Genomic DNA, 20,956 nt, shown 5'->3' with positions numbered 1-20,956 from the left:
AACTTGTGTGTTTGAACAAACCAATATATAGTTGAGGAAACCAATGTATCTAAACCAATATATAGTGGATAATACCAATATATAGTTGAGAAAAGCAATATATAGTTGAGGAAACCGATGTATCTAAACCAATATATAGTTGAGGAAACCAATATATAGTTGAGGAAACCGATGTATCTAAACCGATATATAGTTGAGAAAACCAATATATAGTTAAGGAAACCGATATATAGTTGAGGAAACCAATGTATCTAAACCAATATATAATTGAGGAAACCAATATATAGTTGAGAAAACCAATATATAGTTAAGGAAACCGATATATAGTTGAGGAAACCAATGTATCTAAACCAATATATAATTGAGGAAACCAATATATAGTTGAGAAAACCAATATATAGTTGAGGAAACCAATATATAGTTGAGGAAACCGATATATCTAAACCAATATATAGTTGAGGAAACCAATATATAGTTGAGGAAACCAATATATAGTTGAGGAAACCGATGTATCTAAACCAATATATAGTTGAGGAAACCAATATATAGTTGAGAAAACCAATATATAGTTGAGGAAACCGATGTATCTAAACCGATATATAGTTGAGAAAACAAATATATAGTTAAGGAAACCGATATATAGTTGAGGAAACCAATGTATCTAAACCAATATATAGTTGAGGAAACCAATATATAGTTGAGGAAACCGATATATAGTTGAGAAAACCAATATATAGTTGAGAAAACCAATATATAGTTGAGGAAAACCGATATATAGTTGAGAAAACCAATATATAGTTGAGGAAACCGATGTATCTAAACCAATATATAGTTGAGGAAACCAATATATAGTTGAGGAAACCGATATATAGTTGAGGAAACCGATGTATCTAAACCAATATATAGTTGAGGAAACCAATATATAGTTGAGGAAACCAATATATAGTTGAGAAAACCAATATATAGTTGAGGAAACCGATATATAGTTGAGAAAACCAATATATAGTTGAGGAAACCGATATATAGTTGAGAAAACCAATATATAGTTGAGGAAACCGATGTATCTAAACCAATATATAGTTGAGGAAACCAATATATAGTTAAGGAAACCGATATATAGTTGAGGAAACCGATGTATCTAAACCAATATATAGTTGAGGAAACCAATATATAGTTGAGGAAACCAATATATAGTTGAGGAAACCGATATATAGTTGAGAAAACCAATAAATAGTTGAGGAAACCGATGTATAGTTGAGGAAACCGATGTATCTAAACCAATATATAGTTGGGGAAACCAATGCATATTTGAGGAGCCCAATGTTTACTCGAACAAACCAGTGTATAAAGGAGCAAACCCATATACACTTGATCAGACCGATGTATCTAAACCAGTATATGTCTGGTTATACCAATGCATCATAAACCAATGTGTTTGTCATTGAACCATACATTCAACCAGTAAACCAATCCATATTCACACAATATACATGAATTATTTCCTGAACGGCTTGCCATAGTAAAGCTCTGGATCTGTAACATCTGGATCAGGCTCATCCTCTCATCAGTGCTGCTCTCCAGTAAATCTCTTCTCTGTCCTGCACTGATGGATCTGATTTGATTGCTCGTCTAATTAAGACGTCAGACGCAGCAGTGTGTGTGTGTGTGTGTGCATTAGCTGGCGTGAGTGTAAACCATTATTTATGAGTGTCATTGGGACATTAAACCCTCATCCATTCATGTTTCCCGCTCGCTCACCGTAACACCGTCACTTCATCTCTGTCATGATCGATTATAAAACCTGTATTTTCACGCAGAGCAATAAATGATGTTGACAGCAGAAGGGCCATAAACACTGTCACCGTTTCTGTTTTTCCTGAAACTCTTTGCTTTTGGTGAATTGTTCTGATTCAATGTTAACCCACAATGGAAATGTAAAAACCAGGACTACTCAGAAAAAAATATATATTTTTAGGACGTGAAATTGTATTGTTATTATTATTATTATTATGCATCATGGCAATTACTGCCAATATATATATATTTATGCAATGGAAAACAAGACAAAAATAGACTACTAAGAAAATAATTTTGCAGTGTCTGTTCCTTCTCTCAGATCCTCAAAATATTAAATCTGATACCGTCATTACTATGATGCCACACACAGTAGCTGTGCAGATCATTTCTCTCCTGCGCTTCCGGCGTCACGTCTCATCTGATCTCTCCTCACAGCTTCAGGACAGATGAACGTGAAGAGAAAGTTTAAAGCGTTCCTCGGCTGCACCTTCCACATACAAGCTGCATGTCAGTGAGTTTCCAGATCATCCACACACTAGAGTGAAACGAAAAAGTGAAGCGAATCTCGAAACGCTATTATTTACACCAGGAGTGCAATGAATATTTGTTGAATTGCTGAACGAAAGGAAATTTACTGTGGCTCTAAAGCACAGAAGGAACCAATTGTCTTCAAGATGGTTTGACATCTGCCATAAACCAAAGCCAAACGCTGCTTAAAACCTTTGCAAACCAAATATAAATATATATATATATAATTTTATTTCATATATGCTTTTTCTTATTGCATTAAAATGTTTGCATTTAAAACAAAAATTGGTGGTAGTGTTGCATGTTTATAAAACCTGAATTCGCCAATCATTTAAAGTTTAACATGAGAGCATAAGAACGTTCCTCAACTGTGAAATATAAGATCATTTACATTTATGCATTCGGCAGATGCTTTTATCCAAAGAAACTCACATAGCATGCTTTCAAGCTGTGCATTTGATCAGTGCATGCACACTTTAAGAGCCGACAAATATTAGTTCCCAAATTCACAATGAATGATTGGCTTTAATATGAACTCAACGCCGAGTCCCACAGAATAGTTCTGGTTCTTTGTCATGTGGCTCTATTGTACTGTATGTTATTGCAAATCATCCGCACTCAAAGGATATTCAGCTCCACTGTCTTGTTTTGCCTCTTTCTCTTCTCTGTCCTTGCTTTCATCTACTTATCTTTCCATCCCTTGCTCCATTTGCGCTTCTATTCAGGCCTGTCCAGGGTCTAATCACTTTCCTCATGGTTTCTATTAGAGCCACTGAATACAGAGTAATTAAAGTGGAGAACAGAGAGAGAGAGAGAGAGAGAGAGAGAGAGAGAGAGAGAGAGAGAGAGACGGACACAGAGCCAGTCATCCGTGACAGACAGACAGAACAAAAGAGCTGAAGAACGAGGTGCTTTACAGGTCAGAGAGAGAAAGAGAGTATCAGATGCTGTTAGACGCAGAGTAAAGGATGTGAACACGAGAGAAGTTGTGCTGTTTCTTCTGCAAATAAATTTTAAATCCTCTAGCCTAGAGGAATGCATTAAAAGCATTTTTCCTCTGATTTCTGGCATCATGCACAAGTTCAGTAAGTCATTGATTTAAACCTCTGTCCGTGAGATTGGCAAAGAAAGCTTTTGATGTAGTGCTGCAATGACGTCATTTCTAGTGTGTAAAATCATTGTCACCCTGAGTTAGGTTAGAGTGCAAATAAAATAAAATAAAATTAAATTAAATTAAATTAAATTAAATTAAATTAAATTAAATTAAATTAAATTAATAATTGAAATATCCTAATATATATATTTACTATTAAAAGAAAATCATTCAAAATATAATTATTATAACATTTATTTATTGTATTAATACAATAAAATTAATTTAAATAAAATAAATTTGTAAATTAAATTAAATACATCATTGAAATGTCACCTATATATATATAATTATTAGTAGTATTGCAATAAACCCATTCAAATAAAATTATATTATTAATTACAGTTTTTGTGATTAATGATTTTGTGATTAATGACTTTCAATAATATATGTATTAAAACAGCAATAATTATTCATATATAATAAGAATTCTCTCTTCAATCTTATTAACTTCTTCATATTGCTCATCCGTGTTATTTGGGATGATTATTTAACTTAAAAGATGTTAGTTGTGTGATATAATTTGTACATTTTGGCAGATGACTGTTTGAAGGCAATATTTTTGTGCTTTTTAGAAATTAACACATACCAAATATTGATTTCTGTTTGAAAGATTTAAAGATGATGTGTTTATGTTTTGTATTTATTATCTGGTATATTTATGCTTTCAATATGATTATGAACCTTGGTTTAAAATGTATATATATTTAACTTATTTGTAGTATTCATAAGGTTTTATAAATTATTTGGACACTTAAGTTCAAAATAATATTTGTGTTTAAATGTATAAATTATCTATTTTTATATAAAATACACACACAATAAAAAAAGTATCAAGATCAGAAATCTTTTTTTCTTCTTCTTCTATTAAATACCATTTTTTTTTAAGTGAAGACTTTTTTAAGCGTTTAGACTATACATACATCACATTTTGATGTCCACATCTTATTAAATGTACAAAAGTGATTTTATATGCATAGAAAGAAAACATTTTAAATGCATGTTTTTTTTTGTTTTTTTGATGATTCGCTCAGCAGTTCGGAGTATATCTAGTATTTGTATGTACAGTGCATATCTACATCCAGCAGAATAAATCTGCATTGTGACATCAGATATAACCAAAGATATTACAGCAGAGTCTGTGTAGGTTGTACTGTTGTTGTGTGGAGCGTTCGGTCGTGATGTTCAAATCCATCACCCTGAAGCTCAATACGCTCCCTAAATCCAATTGTTTTAATTTTACATCGATCAATTATTTGTTCAAGCCGAACATGCTGTGACTCACGAGCCGAGAACAATGGGAGGAACCCTGTGTGGCTCAAACATCTAACACAGCAATCTTCTCCTCTTTTCTTCCCCCTCTCTTCACAATGACGGCTCTCTCAGCGCTCTTCCACTCCTCTGCCGCGGCTGCACAATAGCTGCTTATTTGGGAAGCACTTTGGATGGAGCTGCAGTCTTGACAGGGTGCCATTATACAGGCTGTGAGATTTAGACGCACACCCACCAGGAAAACTCGCAGTCTGCAGAAACACTCGTTCATTAGAGGCCCAATAGTGTCACATTTGACACCCAAGTGCACTTTGAGTATAAACGCTCGCGTGGTTAATAGCCGCAGTGTAAGTGTATAGATCTGACCATCTAAATACAGAGAGAGAGGATGCATGTGTGAAAAAATAAAAGCGGTGGCGCAGATGAGTTTTGAATTATAGCTTGTTCTCCGGTCTGTCAATATCAGGCAGAAAAGTGTTTCAAGGGCTCGGCTTTGTTTTGGTTCACCTTTGATTGCCATCATAATCTAGCAAACGTTCTCTGCAGTCCAAACACACACACACTTCGTCTAGTGATTGCCTCATATTTAACACTCTTTTCTAGCACAAACGCTTCTCCAATACCGATCACGGCTCATTTCAATCTGTGAAAGGCGTGTTTCTGATTCCATCAGCAGAAAGCGCCGTTAGCCGTGACAAAGGCCATTCGATAACACGCTCACAGGGAGAGAATATGCTCTGCTTTTCAGCAGGTTTTAAGAATATTTGAAGGTCTTTTGGAGACTGGCGTTGAATTTGCATTTAAATTTGCCATTCAGGATTTTGGACTGAAAATTCGCCTTGAATAAAAGCCATCACTGGCGTTTAAGGGAAGCTCTGACGCCAACGTGTTAACTGTTAGAAGTGTTGATAACCATAGCGTCGTGTGGGGAACGCTGGAAAGTGGACGGCAAATAGACAGTAATCGGCTCGCTCGCAGCTTGTTGACCTCAATGCTGATCTGTATGCATCTTCTGATGGTTGCCAGATCCTCAGTCAGAAGGGAATTTGATCCAAATTAAAATCAGCAGTAAATTGGAGCAGCTGATTGCCTGAGTGCCGCTGAGAGCTGTGTAAGTGGATATGAAGGACAAGCTCAATCTAAACTTCATGTCTGCTCTTATACACGCTTATTACCTGTGCGTTATAGGTTTTTTTTTTCACAATTACAAATTTATTTTTCACAATTCAGACTGTTTTCTTAGAATTGTGAGTTTACATCTCATGATTCTCACTTTACATTTGCAATTCTGACTTTACATCTCGCAATTCTGACTTTACATCTCGCAATTCTGACATTACTTCTCGCAATTCTGACTTTACATCTCGCAATTCTGACATTACTTCTCGCAATTCTGACTTTACATACCGCAATTCTGACTTTACATCTCACAATTCTGACTTTACATCTCGCAATTATGACTTTACATCTCGCAATTCTGACTTTACATCCCGCAATTCTGACTTTACATCTCGTAATTCTGACTTTACATCTCGCAATTCTGACTTTACATCTTACAATTCTGACTTTACATCTCGCAATTATGACTTTACATCTCACAATTCTGACTTTACATCTCGCAATTATGACTTTACATCTCGCAATTCTGACTTTACATCCCGCAATTCTGACTTTACATCTCGTAATTCTGACTTTACATCTCGCAATTCTGACTTTACATCTTACAATTCTGACTTTACATCTCGCAATTATGACTTTACATCTCGCAATTCTGACTTTACATCTCGCAATTCTGACTTTACATCTCATAATTCTGACTTTACATCTCGCAATTATGACTTTACATCTCGCAATTCTGACTTTACATCTCGCAATTCTGACTGTACATCTCGCAACTCTGACTTTACATCTCACAATTCTGACTTTACATCCCGCAATTCTGACTTTACATCTCGCAATTCTGACTGTACATCTCGCAACTCTGACTTTACATCTCACAATTCTGACATTACACCTCGCAATTCTGACTTTACATCTCGCAATTCTGACTTTACATCTCGCAATTCTGACATTACACCTCGCAATTCTGACTTTACATCTCGCAATTCTGACATTACACCTCGCAATTCTGACTTTACATCTCGCAATTCTGACTTTACATCTCGCAATTCTGACATTACACCTCGCAATTCTGACTTTACATCTCGCAATTCTGACTTTACATCTCGCAATTCTGACTTTACATCTCGCAATTCTGACTTTACATCCCGCAATTATGACTTTACATTTTATTTACATTTAATGTGCACCATGAAGGTGTGATACTGTAGCATACTAGTGTTTTCTATTTCACATGACAGGTTTATTTATAATAGTTTATAATAATAGATAGTATACAGCAAATGCTGTGTGGTACACTAGTATTCTGAACAGTGCTTCAGTCTTCTCCCTGTAAACTCTCACAAGTCTTCTGCTGGATTTTGATAATTGCAGACACAAAATTGCCACCTCATTTCCCCCCCCCCCCCCCGTTTCTAATTATTGAGCTCTATAGCATTGACAGCTACAGGGAACTACAAATAACACACTCACACACACACACGGTGAGCAGCTGAACACTGGTGAGCAATTACACTCCTGCAATTACAGCTTTATTGTAAAGCACCGCATTATGGGGGATTTGCTCTCATTGCAATTAAAAAAAAGAAGAAAAAACGGGACAAATCTCCTTCCACATGCACATGCAATTTAGATATTGTGTCTCACTCAGGGCAGCTGAGTTTCAAAACTTCACCTGAAGTTTAATCTGTGCTTATGTAATGCTCTTGTGTGTATGATGTGCCCTTCGTCTCACAAGTTTCTCCTCATTAATCTCACATGCATCCAAAGTTTAAACCATAAATGCATATTTGTAAATTAAAAGAAAGCTGAAATAAAATAATATATACACATAAAAAATAATAATAATAATATATATATATATATATATATATATATATATATATATATATATATATATATATATATATATATATATATATATATATATATATATATATATATATATATATATATATATATTCACAGTGCTATTATAAGGGTTCAAATTAGTGAAGAGTTGCATAAAATTGTCACATGGTCCCTGTTACTTTTGACATTGTTTGCTTATAGAGAGGTTTGCCGTGTTTAAATGATTGTTGAGACGTTGTTAAATTACTCTCCTGATCCTGACCGATAGTATATAACAGAATTTGTCCATACACAGAGCTGCGAAGGCAGATTATATCTTGAGTTAAACTTTGACTGCTACTGTTAAATGACATGAGGGGGAATGTCTGTATATTTCTCTCACACACACACACACACTTGACATTTCCCTCTCAGCGTGCCGTTAGATGACCGAGTGTCTCTGTGAGCGTGACGAAGAAAGTAGTGACCCAATACAAATGGCCACTGCAGGGGAGAGTGTAACACACACACACACACACACACACACACACACACACTCACTCGCTCTCTATGGAGTCTTTAGCCATCTGGCTGCACGCTGAATTGTTGGGTTTTACATGCACTAAACGCTAGTTCCTGTAGAGCTCAAGAGCTGGTAAATTGTTCTGATCCGTGTGAGGAGAGAACTTTCTAACACATTAAACCACCAGAGATCGAGAGAGTCTCTGGGTCCAGAACTAGTTAAACTCCATCAGCAGCATCTGTGAGCGTTTACTGAAAGAGTCTAGATTGCCTCGCTCTGTGTGATTTTACATGCACCTAATGATTTTCTTTGTCAACAGATTTTCTTTTTTTTAGTGCATAGATTAAACTAAATTCAAATGAGAAATGTTGGCATGGCAACTAACTATTTTATATTTTAGCTAACATTTATTAAGTAACATTTTAAGTTAATTGTAATAATCGTGGAACGGATGATAAGAGATGTGCTGGAAAAGATAAAAAATGTGTTCTTAGAATGTTCTGGTAACGTTGCCATTAAGTTAAGATGACATTACTCATAAATGTTTTCTGAACATTCTTTTTTTCTTGGTTATTATGAACATAAGAGGAAACATTAAGGGAAAATTTAATTTTGTAAACAATATGTGAACATTTGGAACATTCTCTGAATGTTTTGAATACATTAGATGAACGTCCAATTAAAACCTTTCAGAAAAACGCTCCATGAACATATAAATAACATTTTGTGAAGATTATTAAAGAACATAACTTGGAGTGTTTTAAAAAAATTACTTTACATTTAGTTTGATGAGTTACTTGCTGTTTCTTTGTAATTATTTGTAAAATGCTATAGCAATTTCTGAGATAAAATGTTTCAGACAATGTTTTTGTGTGTAGGATTTACATTTTATTTACATTTTCATTTAAATTAAAAATTTGCAAATAATTACTAAGTAACAGCAAATAATGCATAGAATCAAATATATTAAAAAAATGAAATAGTATTTTCTTGTAAATAATCTTTGCTTTAAAAAAACAGAATTATGATATTCATTTCTAAAAGTCATCAGAAATTATATTAAATAGCAATGAAAGTGTAAAGTATTCGATGTAATTAGATACATTATTTGATTTCAAAATAAAACTTGATTTAGTTGATTCATGAACTTTTGAAAGTTTCTGAAAATTGGCTAATATATCAGTTTAGTACAAATTTCACTTTATTACTGTAAATATTTTGACCATGTGTAGCACACACACAAAAACCCTTTTTAAATGAAATGAAAAATGAAATAGTATTTTCTTGTAAATAATCTTTGCTTTAAAAAAACAGAATTATGATATTCATTTCTAAAAGTCATCAGAAATTATATTAAATAGCAATGAAAGTGTAAAGTGAATCACTGAACTGATGAACTGATTTCTACAGTATGTTCAAAACACGTTAGTACAACTCACTGTGCTTTTGTAAAATTCTAACATCATTTTCCATCTAAACATTCAGTTAGCACAGAATAATTAATTATCCATTTGCTTTTTTGCATAAAGCTCTAATCATTTTTAATTTAATTGATCAAAATACTGCAATAAATTCCATTAGCGGCTCTGAAGCGCTGCGTGAGGCTGCCATTATCAGGTAATGACAATTAGACTGAAGAGCTGTTCAATTAAACTCTCCACGTTTACAGGATGCACTCGTCTTTAAAAAGGATGCAGGGAAACTGTGTTTCGTCTTAATACAGCTTGGGATGAATTAAAAAACTCGTTATCAGATGTACTCGGGTTTGTCTTCTTGTCGCTTCTCCACCTGTGCTTTTAAGGCTGTAATTAAGAGTTTAAGATTTTAAATCAGCCACTTTTACACTGGGATGTTTTGGTGGAGAGATAACCTTTCTCAAAGTTTTTTCTAATCAATAAAATGATTTATTGCTGGGATGGAAAAGGTTTAGATTTAAAGTCCTTATTTGTATCTGAAGTGTTCACTATAGGGCATAGAATTTCATGTGTTTTTATATTTAATTTTGTAAACACACATGCAATTCTATGCCCTATAGTGTATTAATTAAATTAATATTTAATTTTGTTATTTAATCTACTGTATAGTGTCATATATAGAGATTGTTATCATCGCTGTTTTTATTTGTTTGTACTTTGGGTGTGTTTTACGCCTGGGGAATGTTTGCAAGATTTATTTTTCTAGTTTATATTGCATGCAAATTACTATTTAAACTGTTGAACTAAATCATTTGTTCAGCAGTATTTATAGTAAATCAACATATGCTTTAATGTTTTAGCAGCTTAAACATCTCAGGATGCTAATGTGTTTCTTAGACTATCTTTATTGAGTGAAATGCATTTAAATTTAAATTTATGTATTTGACATTTCTTTGGTAAGAAAAAGTCTAAATGCTGCTTTTGGATTTCTTTTCAAATGTATATTTTAATAACATTTTCTAGACCTGGAAGAATATTTTTATAATCCAATATACATTTTTCTAGTTATGTTAAATTCTAAAATATTTTATCTGGGGGGGGGGGGGGGGGTAGCTATTTGCGAGTAAATCCTTGTAATCACAACAGCTTAAAAAAATTATGTAATTTCATTATTAATATAAAATGTAAATTTTGCATTTACATTCAGTGAGTAATTTCTACACCTGAAAAAAGAGAAATTAATTAATTAATAAAATAAATCCCGTAATCACAAACAAATAAAAATAGATCAGATTTAACAGGCACTTAAGTGGTGATTTTATCCAAAGTGACTGAAATTGCATTAATATATTAGATCAGTTTATGCTTTCCCTGGGATTCAAAACTATAATTATTTTTTTTTATGTTATTTATGTGAAAAAAAAAAAAACTTGGATTTATGAGAGAATTTAAAGTCTAATGTTCTAGAATTCATTGAAATTTTTATAATCAAATATAAAGTTTCCTAGTTCCAATAAGGGAGAAAACAAAACGTAATAACAAACAAATAGAGAAGTCATGCAAATTCAATGATAAAAAAGTGTGAATGCTGCTTTTGAATTTGGCAGATGCTTTTATTCTACATTGCATGGATATAAATATATATGATCAGTTCATGCATTCTCTGGGAATCAAACCCATGACTGTTTTGGATGCTCTGCTGTAAGATGTGAATATCTGAAGTGTGTGTGAACACAAATGCTCAGTTTTGAGCTGCTCTGTGTGTGTGTGTGTGTGTGTGTGTGTGTGTGTGTGTGTGTGTGTGTGTGTGTGTGTGTGTGTGTGTGTGTGCACTGCAGTGCTGAGTGCTCCAGGAAGTGTTGGGGCTTTAGGGTGTCAGTGCTGTTTTAGAGAGTTAATTACACCCTTCTGCCCGACCGTTCCTCATCAGACGAGTCTCAGGGCTTCAGGAGCAGGTACAGATGGATTCATTTACCCTGGAGCTCCTGACGCAGACTGACGCTCTTCTGCTCCTGATGGCTGTTTGATAAAGAAACAGATTAATGTCACTGGAGCATGTGAGGATCACGCTCCTCTCACTTAGAGGACACGTTTAGACTGAGAAAAAGACTGACCTTGTTCCTTAAAGAAATAATCCAGTTCAGTATGTGTCTATCAACAGAATCTGAGACACTCGCTGATGTGAAATCATCTCCACTCAGTTCTCAGTTTATAAAAACTAACTTAAATGTACAGTAAAAGAATGAAGGGGTTCAATGTGAAATGAGGCTAGTCACATTTAATTCTACAGTACTCTCTGCAATACAGCTTCAGCAAAACAAACAGGACAATAACATTGATATTAACATTAATAAAATAAGAGTAATATGCGTTTATATTGCAGAGTATATCAATTATGACATTAATTTCAGCTGTAAGCAGCTGTACAGAAAACATTATTCAGTTCAATTCATTTAAGTGTTAATTAAATTCAGTTAAATCATGATTCAGAGAGTTTATTGATGATTCAATTCAGTGATGATTCAATTTAGTTTAAGGTTAAATCAATTCAATTTAATGATGATTCAGTTCAATTCAATGTTGATTCGGTTCAGTTCAATGTTGATTCAGTTCAATTCAATTATGATTCGGCTCAGTTCAATGTTGATTTAGTTCAGTTCGATGTTGATTCAGTTCAGTTCAATGTTAATTCAGTTCAGTTCAATGTTGATTCGGTTCTGTTCAGTGTTAATTCAGTACAATTCAATGTTGATTCGGTTCAGTTCAATGTTAATTCAGTTCAGTTCAATGTTGATTTAGTACAATTCAATGTTGATTCGGTTCAGTTCAATGTTTATTCAGTTCAGTTCAGTGTTGATTCAGTTGATTCAATGTTGATTCAGTTCAGTTCAGTGTTGATTCAGTTGATTCAATGTTGATTCAGTTCAGTTCAGTGTTGATTCAGTTGATTCAATGTTGATTTAGTTCAGTTGTTGATTCAGTTAGGTTCATTAACAGTGTTGATATTGTGAAGTTAGTGTAATTTTCCAGCTTAATTCAGTTTTTAAATTCAGATTTTGTTCTCAAAGCTTGTGTTTTTCTTAAAATGCTGATTTGAGTTATTCCTTAAATATGTCTATTATTTGACCTGTACTTCTCTAGGTATTACATTTCTGCTAAATATAATATTTCTTACCACATGAATGTGTGTGAACCGGTGCAGAAGTGTGTATATGATTATACAGGGACAGTAGATTGGTAAAGTGGTTAAACTGTTACATCTAAGAATGTCGAATGATCCTGAAATCACTGCACTTCATTATATGATGCTATAGGAATATAGTGTATCAGTTTACAGCTCTCTCTGTTATCATCCCTGTCTATTATGTACTCATACTTTCTATTTTGTCTTTTTAACACAAATAGTATCATCACTCTCTCACTCTCTCTCTCTCTCTCTCGCCCACAGGCAGCTGTGTATCTCCTTATGAATGATGAGGGTAATTTCACCTAAACAGACAAACGATCATTTCACCCCCTCACACACACACACACATTATCTCTCTCTCTCTCTCTCTCTCTCTCTCTCTCTCTCTCTCTCTCTCTCTCATACACACACACACACGCACACACACACACACAAAATGACCTGCTGTTATCATCTGATTGTGGATGTATCTCTCTATTAGTTTTATTGGATCTTAGTGCTGCGTTTGACACAATTGACCACAACATTCTTGTTTTCATAGACTTGATCACTTTGTTGGCATCAGTGGAAGTGCATTAGCATGGTTTAAATCATACTTATATGACCTACATCAGTTCGTAGCAGTGAATGAAGATGTATCATATCGATCACAAGTGCAGTATGGAGTACCTCAAGGCTCAGTTCTAGGGCCGCTACTCTTCACGCTTTATATGTTACCCTTGGGAGATATCATCAGGAAACATGGTGTTAGCTTTCACTGTTATGCTGATGATACGCAGCTCTATATTTCCTCGCAGCCCGGTGAAACACACCAATTTGAAAAACTAATGGAATGCATAGTCGATATAAAAAACTGGATGACAAGTAACTTCTTACTGCAAATTCAGAAAAAAAACAGAGGTGTTAATTATAGGAGCTAAAAACTCTGCTTGTAATAACCTAGAACACTGTCTAAGACTTGATGGTTGCTCTGTCAATTCTTCACCATCAGTTAGGAACCTAGGTGTCCTATTTGATCGTAATCTTTCCTTAGAAAGCCAGGTTTCTAGCATTTGTAAAACTGCATTTTTCCATCTCATATCAAATGAGATCTCATATCAAATGCAGAAATGTTAATCCATGCGTTTATGACCTCATGGTTAGATTATTGTAATGCTTTATTGGGTGGTTGTTCTGCACGCTTGGTAAACAAACTACAGCTAGTCCAAAAAGCAGCAGCAAGAGTTCTTACTAGAACCAGGAAGTATGACCATATTAGCCCGGTCCTGTCATCGCTGCACTGGCTCCCTATCAAACATCGTATAGATTTTAAAATATTGCTTATTACTTATAAAGCCCTGAATGGTTTTGCACCTCGGTATTTGAATGAGCTCCTTTTACATTATACTCCTCTACGTCCGCTACGTTCTCAAAACTCAGGCAATTTGATAATACCTAGAATATCAAAATCAACTGCGGGCGGCAGATCCTTTTCCTATTTGGCGCCTAAACTCTGGAATAACCTACCTAACATTGTTCGGGAGGCAGACACACTCTTGCAGTTTAAATCTAGATTAAAGACCCATCTCTTTAACCTGGCTTACACATAACATACTAATATGCTTTTAATATCCAAATCCATTAAAGGATTTTTAGGCTGCATTAATTAGGTAAACCGGAACCGGGAACACTTCCCATAACACCATACTTTCTACATCATTAGAAGAATGGCATCTATGCTAATATTAGTCTGTTTCTCTCTTATTCCGAGGTCACCGTAGCCACCAGATCCAGTCTGTATCCAGATCAGAGGGTCACTGCAGTCACCCGGATCCAGTACGTATCCAGACCAGATGGTGGATCAGCACCTAGAAAGGACCTCTACATCCCTGAAAGACAGCGGAGACCAGGACAACTAGAGCCCAGATACAGATCCCCTGTAAAGACCTTGTCTCAGAGGAGCACCAGGACAAGACCACAGGAAACAGATGATTCTTCTGCACAATCTGACTTTGCTGCAGTCTGGAATTGAACTACTGGTTTCGTCTGGTCAGAGGAGAACTGACCCCCCAACTGAGCCTGGTTTCTCAAGGACTCACTGTTTTCCTAATGAATGTTGTTCAGCTGCTTTGACGCAATGTATTTTGTTTAAAGCGCTATATGAATAAAGGTGACTTGACTTGACTTGACACAGACACTCTCTCTTTCTCTCTCTCTCTCTCTCTCTCTCTCACACACACACACACACACACACACACAATGTGTAAGTGGAGGCATTTGTTGCAGCGTCTCCTGCTGTGGGCAACGTACTGAAGAGCTTATCATATTTAAAAACAGATTTACACCAAAAACGAGAAGCAAATTGTTATTTTGAGATGAGAGGAAGAAACTTGCAATGATCAGTAATGGTGAGACAGAAAGTGACGTGTGGCCTGTTAAAGATGAAGAGACTGAGGAGTCTGATCCGAGGTCGGGGTGCATGCGTTGAAGTTTCTGACCCTGGTTTTTACTGCTGATTTTCTCAGTGTTGTCATTAGTCAAAGAGCTGAGTGGAATCACTCCCGTGTTTATTTCAGAGGAACCATCCCTGTTTTCCTTCGGAGGATTGTCTGTTCTGGTTCTGACAGTGCATTGGTTCTGCGTGAATGATCTGTCGTCTCTCCTGAAGAGACAGCACACACACACACACACACAGCTAACCAGAGCACTGACAAACCCAAATGACTCAGTGCTGAATATCACGGATCGCTGGCCCGTGCTCAGAGGAAACGCACGGGAATCCCAGGGGAAGGAAGCGAAACCGTGGAACTTCAGGAATGTGATTTTGCTCAAAGTGAGCAGAGCTGAGCTCATCTGAAGTGTCGTGGTGTTAATGAGTAAACCCGAATCATTATCCTGTGATTCTAATGTCTATGGAAGCCCATTTACACAATGTTAGAAAACATTTTTCTTGTTTTGATAAGTTGGAATTATGAGATAAAAGTCAAAATTATTGCATACTAAGTCATTATAATGATTTACAATAGTCAAAATTATGATGTGAAAAAATACAATGATGACTTTAAAAGTCAAAATTGACACACTAAGTCATAATTATCAGAATTAAAATCCAATAAAATCAAACAATTTATAAAAATTATTCTATAAATACACTTTTTGGCCTGTATATATATATATATATATATATATATATATATATATATAGACTTGTTTTTAAATCTCACATGACTTAGTATGTAATAATTACGTCTTTTTAAAAAACGATTTGCAAAATGCATTAATGTGAATGTCATGGACGTTAGTGATTCAAAGTGCTTTACACCAGAATAAAAACTGAAAGCACAGACGTAAGAACTCAAGTTAAGCTCATTTAAGATCATAGGTTAATTAAAAACGGATTAAATGAAGGGATAAAAAGGAAGAAAAGGATAGATGTTGCCAAATAACTCATGTGTGTGCAGGTGATAAAAATCCATTTTACATTTATCCTCGAGCGAAGAGATGTCGATGAATTCCTGCTGTATAAAGACCATTAACATCACATTATGCAAATGGTGAGAGCCAAACGCATGTCGAAGGCTAAAGGCCAACCGCAGCACATTTAACAGCCTGACTTTCCTCTGCCCTGTGAAGGGTGTTTTCAATTAGATTCACACCTTCCTTCACACCTTCCTTCACCTGCTGGAGATGTGTGTTTCTGAGCCTGAGTGGATCTGTGTTACAGAACTGTGCTTTAATTGTCACCAAAGATGCTTTATGTAGCATAATATGTGTGTGTGAGTGAGTGAGTGAGTGTGTGTGTGTGTGTGAGTGTGTCTATGTGTGTGTGAGTGTGTGAGTGTGTGAGTGTGTGTGTGTGTGTGTGTGAGTGTGTCTGTGTGTGTGTGAGTGTGTGAGTGTGTGAGTGTGTGTGTGTGTGTGTGTGTGTGTGTGTGTGTGTTTGTGTGTGCGTGTGCATGTGCGTGTGCGTGTTTGTGCGTGTGCGTGTGCTTGTGCGTGTGTGTGAGCGTGAGTGTTTGTGTGTGTGCGTGTGTGTGTGTGTGTGTGTGTGTGTGTGTGCGCACTTACAAGTATTTAAAAATTACAAGTTTTCAACAATTTATTTAGAAAGTAACTACTGTAACAAAATGATGGCACTTCTAATAAAAAAAATGATTTTTTACTTCATTTTTTAAACATATTATTTGTATAAATGTTCTATTAAATACATTTATTTATATTATTGTGCATGTTATTTCTTCTCACTCACTCACTGATTCAGTCTCTCTACATACAGTATGTTTATAATAACATATTTTACATATGTTTTATTTGATAAAATAGTCGTGTATCTTTTCTATCTTGTTCCTCGTCTCAATGTTTTAAAATTTAGATCAGAAACTAAATTGTGCATCAGTGGGTGTTTTTTTAGGAGGAGAGTGTTTTTGTGATGTAACACAGTTCATTCGCTCATTTTCAACAGAAGAAAGTATTTCCCATCCTAAAAGACATGTGTTTGTTTAATAATACTGTTCATTTGGGATTTGAGATTACTGTTGCTTTAAGAAGGCTGACCCTATCTCTCTCTCTCTCTCTCTCTCTCTCTCTCTCTCTCTCTCTCTCTCTCTCTCTCTCTCTCTCTTTTATCCCTCCACCAGCATTTACGAGGCAGCACAAGTGCGGAGAGATTGCAGCTCCACCGGCACGTGGAGGAAGACGAGGAACAGAAAACGACAGCGAAGGAGAGGAGGATGCAATCCGGTGAAGGAGTCCACAGGACAATGGGACAGAGCCGAGGTCTGGAAAACCAAGGATAAGAGCTGGATCTTTAACTGGATCGTCCCACAGAAGTACAGTAAGTGTGCTGTCCAAAACCCAAAACACCTCGGAGGAATTGCCTCTTCATTTCCAGAAGTTCAAACCTGAGAGAAAAAGTTTCCCGGGCTTGGGGACACGAGGGTAATTCACATTCAGCTTTGCATATCTGGAACTTGTAAACAAGAGTTTTTTTGGTTTATTTGATCTGTTTATTATAAGTCATGAGTTTCGTTTCCGTGTTCTTCTGGTTCAAGCGGATGATACGGTGCAGAGTTTGTGATGGAGCTCATTGGTGATCGGGACGCCCGGCTGTCCGTTCCAAGCGTCTCGGCCTCCTCGCCTTTGCTGAAACAGACTCACGCAGGCGGCTTTAAGAAAGTGTGTCGGATCGAAGAGGAAAGCACGTGTCCGTTCCCCGGCCTGCCCTCAGGTGTGCTCGAGATGAGGGTTAAAGAGGGCAGCAAAATTCGCAATCTCATGGGTTTCGCCATGGCACGCATGGCAGAGCGACCCCCGGGACGCCGGTCAAACCGGACTGAGACAGGTAGTGTTCACCGGGTCCGGACGAGCTGTGACCAAAAACCATCACGTGTGCCGAGATCATGAAGAGAAAGCTCGGCGGCCTCCATCAGATGACCAAGCTGCAGTACAAGGGTCTGCGAGAGGTCTGGGAGAGCCAAGAAGAAGGAGATTCGGAGGTGACCGTCCATCGGACGCTTCCCTCCATCAGCATCCTGCTCTCCAAAGACCCACTGGACCCTCAGGAACCGGGCTACCAGCCTCCGGAGAACGGCTTGTGGGAGGAGAAGAACGGAGGAGACGCTTCACAGACGGCTGAGACTGAGCCTCAGGCGAAGAGAGTCTGTCTCTGAGGATTATGGGTGTGTTAAAGTCGACCGAAACCAGCTTTGAAAGCTGAAATCTGAGCACAAATGCACATCACAGTCTTGATTTGCGTTTGGCTCCTGGTTTTGAGCATGCAGCATCACTCATTTAATTCAGTCTCTTCAATATGATCAGACATGCACTGCAATGCATGAGCCGACTAAAAACTGGAATGCATTTGGAAAGATGCATACATTTGCTAAATGCATTGATAAGACAATATAAACATTATTGAAATATATAGCAAGTCGAATTTAATGCATTGAGTGTTTCTGTATGTATGACTAAAAATGCTGGTGTTACTGTGGTTTTCAATTTTCTGACCTAAAACCGGTTTTTCTTCGGTGGTCCAGAAGCATGCAAACATCTCAGATGGACACGGAAGTGAGATGGAGATGATTTCTGGAGCTGCATTGATTTATTAAGATGCAGTTTGAGACAAGAGTGTCTTTCTGTTTTCATTGTGTTATTTTATGACCTCAGCAGAACCGAACGCAGCAACATGCAGCTCACGGCCGAAAGAGAACGGACAGAGATCCGGTGTGCAGTTTATGTGCAAATGAAGCGTTTGCTCCTCATGCTTTCTCTGTGGTTTTAACCGCACAGAAAGTGCCACCGTCTGCAACTTTCCTCTGATGAATTCAAGCGCTTTCATCCGGACAAAACGTTCAGTTCCAGGAGAGCAGCACGTCGTATCACAGCGTGTGGGATCCTGATAAATGTCTTTTGAGGGATTTATTCGAGGGACGGTTGATTTAGTTTTTATTAGCTTTGATAAGCTTCTACCTGCAGACTGAACTAACCTGTACATCGCTGCTCGGACTCTTACATAACATCACCATCATACTGCTCGATTGCATCTCTGAGATGAACAATCTTCTGTAAAAGCAAACATGTAGTCTATGCTGGCAGAATGTTTGAGGAGAAAACCAATAGACAGGCAGAGCATCGTTCAGAGGTCTGTGGTCCTTTTTAAAAAATGGGAGTCTTATTTTTTCAAAGTCAACATGAAACAGACTTATGCTTTACACTTTCAGTCAAATAAAATCAATTGCAGCATGTAAAATAATGCTTATTTTCTGGCAACTTTTCCCGTCAGCTCTCAATATTCTGATGGAAATGCATCATATTTTATAATAATAAAAAATACAAAGTCATGTAGAATCACAGATTTTGATGGAATTAAATGTTGCACCACAGAAAAAATCATGGACCTTTATTATATTGTTTGGCTGAAATTGTCCTTAAAATAAAATTATATTTCCTTCTCGAAAAAAAAGTATTTTGTTTTAAGAACGTTTCAATGTTTTTACTGGAAAACATGAGTAATGTATTTTATTACAGCACTTTTATATAAATACTGTATAAACACACACACACACACACACACACACAAAACACACACACAAAAAAACTTGTAAAAGAACCATATTAATATTGGAACTAAATATAATAAGTTAGGATAATTATTATTATAATAAAGGTAAATTGCAGCACGTAAATTTAAAAAAAATCTCAATATTATGTTGGAAATGCATCATATTTTATAATTAATAACTAATGGTAGATTATGGTGCAATTTCTGTTGCACCACAGAACAAAAATCATAGACATTAATTAACATGATTCTTAAATGTTTGACCAAAAATGCCTTGATTCTTCACAAAACAACACTTACAATCTCTTCTGAAGTAAAGTTGATTTAAGATTGTTTAGATATGTGTGCTGAAAAAACATAAGTAATGATTTCTTTGCAATGTAATCTTCAGGCAGCACTTTTATACAAATCAATGCATCTTCAAAAAAGACAAAAAAGACCATTAAAGTATCATAAAAGCATGACTGTAGCAAATGCAATTATGTACGTTTATTATTATTTTTGTTGTTTATTACGTACATCCACTTCCATGTCATGAATCCTTCATTAAATAAAATGCATTTGGTGCCGTCAGTCAGTTTCCGATCAATTCTCAGTTTTCTAATGGAGATGCATCATATTTCTGGATTAAAAAAGTAATATTGAGTAACGATGGATTTTCTTAATGTTGCGCTCCAGAAGAAAATCAAAGACGTGTGTTCATGTGATCCTTAAAAATGTGGCGTTAAATACAGTATGTTGAGGTAGAAATGCTCAAAGATGCCGTATTTTCACATCTCTCCTCAAAAGGTCCATGTGAGTGAAGAATTCAGTGACGAGTGTGTGTGTGATGAACAGCTCTCACACACACTGAGTGCTCTTGACAGACTCACTTCATCAAAACCACAATCCTCTGTTTTCTCCAGAAGAGATCACAGATTGTGTCTCTGTCAGTTTCCCAGCAGCAGCATTCATCACTGTGAGCGTGTTATGATGTTCATGAGTCTGTGCGTTTCTCTCTGTCTAACCTCAGGACGTTTCTCTTGATCGTAATGAAAATCTCTGAGGGCTGAAAACCACTTAATGCTTTCAATTTATCAAAATGTCTCAGATG

At 36.1% G+C, this 20,956-nt stretch overlaps 1 pseudogene; it reads left to right on the top strand.

Annotated features, from left to right (window-relative positions):
- The first annotated feature begins 17,493 nt into the window (after positions 1-17,493).
- On the top strand, positions 17,494-19,562 carry LOC113080817 (ribonuclease P protein subunit p25-like protein; annotated as a pseudogene).
- Positions 19,563-20,956: the final 1,394 nt, after the last annotated feature.

The sequence above is a fragment of the Carassius auratus genome, unplaced genomic scaffold (assembly GCF_003368295.1).
Source record: "Carassius auratus strain Wakin unplaced genomic scaffold, ASM336829v1 scaf_tig00032091, whole genome shotgun sequence".
In the NCBI taxonomy this organism is placed as follows: domain Eukaryota; kingdom Metazoa; phylum Chordata; class Actinopteri; order Cypriniformes; family Cyprinidae; genus Carassius; species Carassius auratus.
The sequence above is the reverse complement of the archived record's forward strand: the minus strand, read 5'-3'. Positions and strand labels throughout refer to the sequence as shown.